At 34.1% G+C, this 8,355-nt stretch overlaps 1 pseudogene across 1 annotated transcript in view; it reads left to right on the top strand.

Moving 5' to 3' along the window:
* Positions 1-1,256: 1,256 nt before the first annotated feature.
* LOC143240267 (tripartite motif-containing protein 2-like) overlaps positions 1,257-8,355 on the top strand; it is a 54,404-nt pseudogene continuing 47,305 nt past the window's right edge. Inside the window, exon 1 of the transcript XR_013021689.1 lies at positions 1,257-1,408. The product of XR_013021689.1 is annotated as a tripartite motif-containing protein 2-like (transcript). The remainder of the gene's footprint in view (positions 1,409-8,355) is intronic.

The raw sequence follows: 8,355 nt of genomic DNA, 5'->3' as shown, positions 1-8,355 counted from the left end.
TCCGTTTTCTTGTCACGTAATCTACAGTCTCTGGAGTAGAAAGCATTAATGAGCATTAGTGAAACAAATATTAGTGGAAAGATACATAATTTATCTTTCAAACTAACTGCAGTATTACCACGTTTTAGTTTCTTCAACGCAATAAAACATGAAAGTTATTTTACAAGCGATAAAATTATCAGTTAACCAAGCTTTACTTCTTAATTTCAAGAAATTACTATTTTTGCAAATAATTTAAAGATATTAAGACACTTAATAATAACGTTTTAAAGAGATAGCAACAGACATAAATTAGTAGCGCCGAGAGAGAGGGTCGCGGGTTCGAATCCCCATCGCACCAAACGTGGGGGCCTGATAATGTGACGGTCAATCTCACTATTTGTTGGTAAAAGAGTAGCCCAAGAGTTGGCGGTGGGTGGTGATGACTCGCTGCCTTCCCTCTAGTCTTACACTGCTAAATTAGGGACGAATAGCGCAAATAGCCCACGAATAGCTTTGCGCGAAATTCGAAACAAACCAAAATCGAGAGTGCTATCATACAACCATAGGTTATCACAACTGTGTTATCATCTGCGCACTTACACATATCAAACTTCGTAAAGATACTACAATTTACAATAAAATGGTCTCGAACGATAAAATACCTTTGGGCTTGCACACTCATATTATTGACGTTTAACATGAAGGAGATAAAGAAATGTTATTTGTTTTGCTAATGTTCCTTATTAGGACGTATCACTTAATCTGATCTCAGCCTGTTTGATGTCGTATTGTAGATAGCGGGAAAACGATATATACATTTACACGTAAAGATGGGTTTAGTTGACAGATAAGTTTTATGTTTTAAAGAACATCATTGTGTACATTATTGCGTTCGGATAAATAATTTTCATGTCTTCAAACATCAACCAGCATTTGTCCACATACCGGCAGGTTGCTTTAAACAGCTGGAAACGATGGAAGCGTATAGAGATACATTATCGATTTTTGTGAAGAGTTCGTACGTTTCGCACTGGCAGCCGGCAATGCATCTGTGCCGTATTGTTGACGTCAATGTCACAACTACGCAGTCTCAGTTGGAAGCGTTCCTTTAAGGCTAGGTTCTTAACAGTTGGTGTTGTAAGTATGTAATCAAAGTAGTACTTCTGGCGAATGTGAGTTTTAGTGTTAAAGAACCAGTAGTATTTTAAAGATTGTCTAATAATGAGTTTAGTGCACAGTTTCTCTATCATGTTGGTCACAGCTCTAATAACGATAAGGTCTACAGAAACTGCCACCTCCTCTCGAACTTGTCTTTCACAGATTCTTCACCTGACGTAAACCTTCACGTGGGCACGTGCTGCTCTCTGCCACAACGTTGAAATAAATTTAATATATATAATTTTCTCTCTTCTCGACTTTCATATAGGTAAGTAAGCGTAGAAAATGCTGATAGATAAATCGTGCCTATTTTAAAAGTGCAATATATGTATAAATATTCGTAGAAACGACTTTTTAATCGTACTTGAATATGTTTGAGATATAATGAAAATTTATTTTTCCAGGAAGACTTCATACATGAATATCAAAATGTCTTAACTTTCATGGTGTTATTCAGAGGCGTCGCTAAGTGCTTAAAAGATTCGGGGCTCGTACCCATGGGCGCAGGAATATTCGGCGTTTTGGTATGATATTGACCACGATTGTTTATTCTGTTTTTTCAAGACACTAACTGGGGATTCAGGGCATTGTCAAACATAACTGGGGCACGGTCTCCTCGTGCCAGCGCCTAGCGAGGCTTGTGATGTTACTGAAGGTTTAACAGCATACATGAAAAATATAAAGATTACTGTAAGTTTGATTTAAAACATGATGTACATCATGTTCTTGAAGTCCCTGAACTTTCACCAACAACATGACTAGCCAACTGAGAGTTGTGACCATCACAAATATTCGTTTCTCATCAGAAAGTACCGTGTTTCTCCGATAATAAGACCTACCCATAAAATAAGACCTAGTGTGATTTTTGGGGATAGTTTTAATATAAGTCCTACCCTTAAAATAAGCCCTAGTTAAGAGTGGCAGGAAGAGGAAAGAAATAAAAAAAATTAATTTATTAATTAGTTTAATAGTTACTTAATTAGTTTGTTTAAGTATTAATCAGTTAGTATAATAGTTTAATAATAGTTTATTTTAAATGGTTAGTTTAATAGTTTTACTTTGTAACTTCATTTTTTTAATATATCAAAATAAGACATCCCCCGAAAATAAGCCCTAGTGTCATATTTTGGAGTGAAAATTAATATAAGCCCTGTCTTATTTTCGGAGAAACACGGTAGTATTAAAGATGTTCATAAGTTAGGATTTTCGGATATTTATTATTTTATTTACACGTATTTACACTCTGTTTTATTTAAAATTACTCGGAGACAAAGGAAGGACTTGATTACTACATGAAACTTACTAGAATCTGTGTATTTTTTATACATACTAATTAATTCGAATTTCAGGAAATCTACGTTACGGTGGTATCAAGAACATTATTCATGTAGTTGGCTAAACAAACTTAAGCCTTATTAGTTTCATCAAGACGTTTCCTTTTTAACACAGTTCCGTAATTTAGCAAGTCCCTTAAAAAATAAGTTATTATTTATTGTTTATATTGAACAGTGCAATGCAGACAAAATTTTCCGACAAAATATTCATTGTTTTATACAGTCTGTATTATGTCGTTTTTTTTACCTTCCTTTTTAATTGTTTTAAGATATGCCGATTCCAAAATTTTTTAAAGCAGTTTGCTGGTCAAAAACCTCCCACTGATATCATGGGTGATCAGATTCTGTGGGATGGAGTGGATGTACGCCTCCTACCTTTTTATACATAAAATAAAAAAAGTTTTTATCTGATTCTGGGCTACCACCTATCAGCCTAGTAATGGTTGTTGCTGATTGTTTTGTAGTTAAGCACAAAGCTACACAATAGACTATCTTTGCTCTACCCATCACGGATATCGAAGCCCGGTTTCTAGCGTTGTAAGTCCGAAAAAATACCGCTCTGCAACTGGGGGGGCAGCCTAATTGACAAATGCACTTTGTTCTTTCGTTTCCAAAATACATTTATGCCCCCTTTTACACACCACTGTATATAATTTTAAACGCGCCTATGGATATTTAGGGACCAATGAGGGTGGATGCTTCTCCTTTAAGAAATTTTGAAGCATCAAGTTATAAAATTATCAATCATCAATGTATGTTTTTTATTGAGAAAAGACGAAAACTCATTCTTTTCTGTATTTTTCAATAAAAAATTAGGGCATCCTAATCAAAACGACTGCCCAGTATTGAAGATGTTTGTAAAATTAATTATTGGTTCTATGACTTACTAACGTACAAAGAGGCAAATTATAAACATTTATATGAACTCTGTTTAGAGTGTTGTGTTGTCTTCAATATAATTTCAAAAGTCCTACAGTGTTGCATTATTTAACTTTATTTTTATTATGGCATCAATTGGTACTGTTTCTGCCATTTACACAAAATTATTTCATTGTTTGCAACTACCTTTGTTAGAAGCTAATTCTCATAATTTCATAGAAATTAATCAAGCACGTTTCTCAGATTATTACATATGATACAATATCAATTATTTATTGCATTTAGTGTTGTTTAATATTTTATTCGCCTTTTTAACAAATGGTCATAATATTAATATACAAATATTTCTGTGTTGGATCAAATTTTAGCAACACTGAGATGACGTTATAGTTTAGTAGGTATGTCCAGTGAATTATATTAATATTATCAAACATAAATCACGTTATTGTCTCTCCACCTATCCCATATATCTTCTCTGTACATAGGGTATCTAGTCCTTACTGGCTTTACTATACTATGAGAGGTTACGACACTCGTTAATTAATAACTGGTAGACAATGTTTTTATTTATATTCTTTGATACGATATTTACAAAACTTATGCAAGCAATAATAGGTGAAAATCATGAAGAGATTTTATGTTTCAGTCTGTTTTGTTTTCATTAAAAAGCAGAATTCTTAAACAATGTTTACTGTTCTTGTGTCCTCTTAGCTAAGACTACTTTTCGTTTTTTTCTTCTGCCATAAGAGAAAGCTTAAGATTCGTTTTCTTACTGACAGTATAGTCAGTTTTCCTCCAAAAAAGTAGGTTTAAACAGAAGGGTATTCCTGCTAGTCACACTGTGTTTTTTAAATGCATTGTAACAATGTTACTTGATTCAATACTGCCTAAAAACCAACTTTACCTTTTTGGTCTTGCGGAAAGACTCGTTTCCAAATTGCATATGAAAGCGTTTACGAATAAATGAAGAGGATATATTATTTTATCTCAGGTTTTCTCCCAATGTAAGCGACATTTATCTTCATACGAGTTTTTATTTTTAAGAAAAAAGGGTCAGTGCAAGTACACGTGTTTCATTATTGTGATAAGTATGTCTCACTTCACTCGTTATTCCACTAAAGTGAGAATTGTGTAAGAACACTTTATGTTTATTTTGTAAAATATGCGAAGTAAAATAAGAAAACTGAAGGATTAGGGGTCACGTTTCAATAAAATTTGACGTAAATATGAATTTAATGCTCTCTAGCCAAAACGACTAATCAAGTATCAAAATATTCTCGGCTTTACATTATCTTCGGTGTTAAGCAGGAAGTCTTGCTCAGAGAACTTGCTTCCCTTAATGTTTGTAATTAACGTATCTTAAAACTACATGTGCTGATCTTCTTTTATTCTCCGGAATAGAACATCTAATGCAATTTTTGTCGTGGGCAATGATAGAATAACCTAAACGCCACAGAAGATTAATAAATGATGACAGCAAAACCAATACTAAACCGTATAGCTGCACTACTCGAGAGAAGTAGCTTACCTTTCGCACTAGTGGTTCCCAATCTATTCGATTTATGTAAGTACCCCTAAACCAAGCTTCATCCATTCCAGTGCCTCACATCTGTATTCTGTAGTATTACCAGGAGGCTTAACAACACTAATGTTATCACCATGACTTTTACTCGTCTCTTCGTTCACATTTTTTGTCTTGAAATGTTTATGAAATGGTACGTCAAGAAATTAAAATTTCACACAGCAAACGTCGTAGTCAAAATATGCCCCACTAAATGGGAGTAAGCTGTAACTGCAAAAAGAACAAGGACTTTCAGTTATGACTGGCTAATGACTTTGAACGAACCAATCATAAAGGTTGAAAGGTTCCCAACTTAGCTCGTTAATTTCACCAATAAAATGTTTTATTCATTTGTTTTGTTGTATATTATATTGTTTCTTGCATTATTATTAGGAGTGCACTTCCAGTACCTCTAAAGGACAGGACATTTGTATACCCCTGGGCAGGCCTGCCAACAGCAACTTCATGCCACAAAGTAAAATAGTTAATGATAAAATGTATCTATTCCGCCCATCTGGGCCCCTTTACATTTCTTGGCCCCTGGAAAGTTGCCCTCTTTCTCCCCTATCAGTGAACTTACTCTTAGGGGGACAAACCATGGATTAAGATGAACAATAATTTTTGACGTAATTTTCAGACTCAAATACATGCAGTTTTTATCTGAAAAGGAGTGCAAAAAACTTTGGGCAATTAATCTAAATGTTTCTGTTTATATTGTTGTAGAGGGAGTTGTAAAAAAGTAAAGATTACCTTTGATTATTATGTGTAAATCATATAGTAAAATAGTCTTAGGAGAAGTTAAAAAATATTATATAAGCTATTAGTATTGTAAGTAAACCCGTTAAGTTCATATAATAATATTTGTTCCCCACTATAGGTTGCTCTCTGAAATGTATATTACAACTATAAGTAAATATAATCTATTACTAGCATCACAGCAAACCTTGTAATATGTATTATATAAAATATTTCGGGAAGAGACAAGAAGCCAACAAGAAAATGAAAACAAAATATTTTCGTACTAACACGGAGGAAGATATAAACCATTGTGACGTGAGTGTAGAATCTTTTATATATATTCGCAGTAATTGCCCCAAAATAGGGCCCTTTCTCACCAACAGTAAAGCTACTGTTATCTCTGTAGCCCCTTTCAATGATCTCTTGTTACTTAAAGCGGACTCGTTGATCTTTGGTCACATTAAGTTACGCCTTCTCCGTCTGATGATCCTGGACTGTCACTGATTAATCACTTTAAGCTTTTACTGCACCATAATATTTGGCAAACTATTAAAATATCTCGACAGTACTTATCGTACGTGAATTACATGCATCGACGACAAACGCGTATAGTTTTAGTATCCACGCCCATATCGGTTTACTTGCCGAATTACGTTCATACATACAAACAAAAAGTATGAAATTCAATACCACATGATAAAATAATTTGTGTAATTTTTCATCACTAGAGGGTCATTGAATAAGCCGTCTCACTTGAATAGTGACATATTCATTTAAAGCTAATTTAATCAACTATAACTTAAAACGAATTGTTTTAAATTAATCAGTGGGAAACATATACACGTATTACAGTTTCTTATAGCATGATTTTACAAATAAGAATGTAGTAGCCTGTTGTTTTCCTTGGTAAAAAGTAAAAACATAAAAATACGTTTAATAACACTTATTAGTTCTTCATAGTAACATTCTTAAGTTGATCTTAGAAGATATTTGATAACAAAGCAAAAGATAACATTTAACCCTATGTGTTGTTAAATGCTCTTTTTTTATCAGTGTAACATGTAACATTAGAACAGATATTTTGATACCAGTATGTTCGATAAGTCTAGTGGCAACGAGGACTTGAGGTCTCAGTTACACATATTGATGAATAATAAAGAATATGCCAAAAATATTTTAAACAGTCATGTAAAATGGCCCAGTTGGTCATATCATCTGCAATGTCAAAAGATTTTAAGTGTTAGAGTGGGGAGTCTGTTGTTGTTTGAGTCTGAACATAAAACCGTAAGACATTTTCTCTGAGCTAAACGAACAAAAAGGACAAGGCATGTCGTAAAAAAATATTAAACATATTTCTTGAAACTACAGAATTTACGTCAAGGTGGATAAAACTCTATCTTGCTTTTGAGATAAATATAACGTTCCATATTTTCTTTTCATTGTGTGTTTTTTATTTATAGCAAAGCCATATCGGGCTATCTACCGTGTCCATCGAGGGGAATCGGACCCCTGATTTTAGCGTTGCAAATCCGTAGACTTACAGCTGCACCAGCGGGGGACTTTCTTTTCATTTAAGACTTAAAAGTTACTGAAACGGCTTGTGTGTATGTATGTACAAATATATATCTACATATTGATAATTTACACTTCTTTACCTAATTTCTTTTCTTTCAACTATTGGTGCTTTGTTGAGTGTAAAGCACGCCAATCTTAACGTTAATTTCGCTTCACTTATTCGCCCCTCAAAGCTAAAGTGCGTTACTAATATTAGCTCCTTCATGATCGTGTATTGTTTATTCAACCAACAGGACCTAGAAGAAGAGTTTTGCCAGACGCACCATCACGATGTTTACATTCTATTCTCGTTTAACCATTTCTTTGAAGGTATAACTACATAGATATGTTCATATTCTACTAAGTTGTGACTTCCCAGCTAGCACTTTCTTATACAAAATATAGAAAACTACTGTGGCCACGGCTCTATGACATTAAAAATATTTATAGAACAGGTATGGTAAATACAATTTGTAATCTCTAGTCGTTTTACTCCGTATCAACTGAAATAGAAAAACGCATACAAATAATTTGGTTATTCCAAGCTCGCATTCCAGGTAAGAAGAGCATGTGGACATCCTCGCTTAGCCTTGCCTGTACTGGGCTGAACGCGTTGTTCATTTTTACACTCGGTTTATAAAGTCATTCGTGATCAGTGAGTAATGATTGATGAAAGACAGCTCTGAGCAGTTAGTCGAAAACACGTATATTAAAGTCAGCATCAAAATCGAACTCATGTGATTGCTTATGTACATGAAATCACTGAGCGAGGTTTGTCTATTCACTTACAGAAAAGAACTCGGAGTCATTTTTCTTGTCATACCAGATCTAGTATGTACAAAATTTACGGGGTGGGGGTTGGGGACAAACACTATCTTTATTCTCGATGTTATATTTTGCATGAAATAATAAATGTTAAATTCATCAATACGTTTGTGAGTGCTTGTATGTCAGGTCCATCTGGGATCTGTAGTTTTATTCCAAATAATATCGGTTGGTTAACTGATTTCACTGGGTGAGAACTGTAAGTGCTTGTCTGTCAGGCCAGTCTGGGATCTGTGGTTCTTCTGGAGCCTTGAAGCAATGCAAGCACAGAAGCATGCTGTCTGGTTCGAAATAAATCTCCTTAAACAGCTTGATAAGTATTAT

The sequence above is a fragment of the Tachypleus tridentatus genome, chromosome 13, assembly GCF_004210375.1.
Source record: "Tachypleus tridentatus isolate NWPU-2018 chromosome 13, ASM421037v1, whole genome shotgun sequence".
Lineage (NCBI taxonomy): Eukaryota > Metazoa > Arthropoda > Merostomata > Xiphosura > Limulidae > Tachypleus > Tachypleus tridentatus.
The sequence above is the reverse complement of the archived record's forward strand: the minus strand, read 5'-3'. Positions and strand labels throughout refer to the sequence as shown.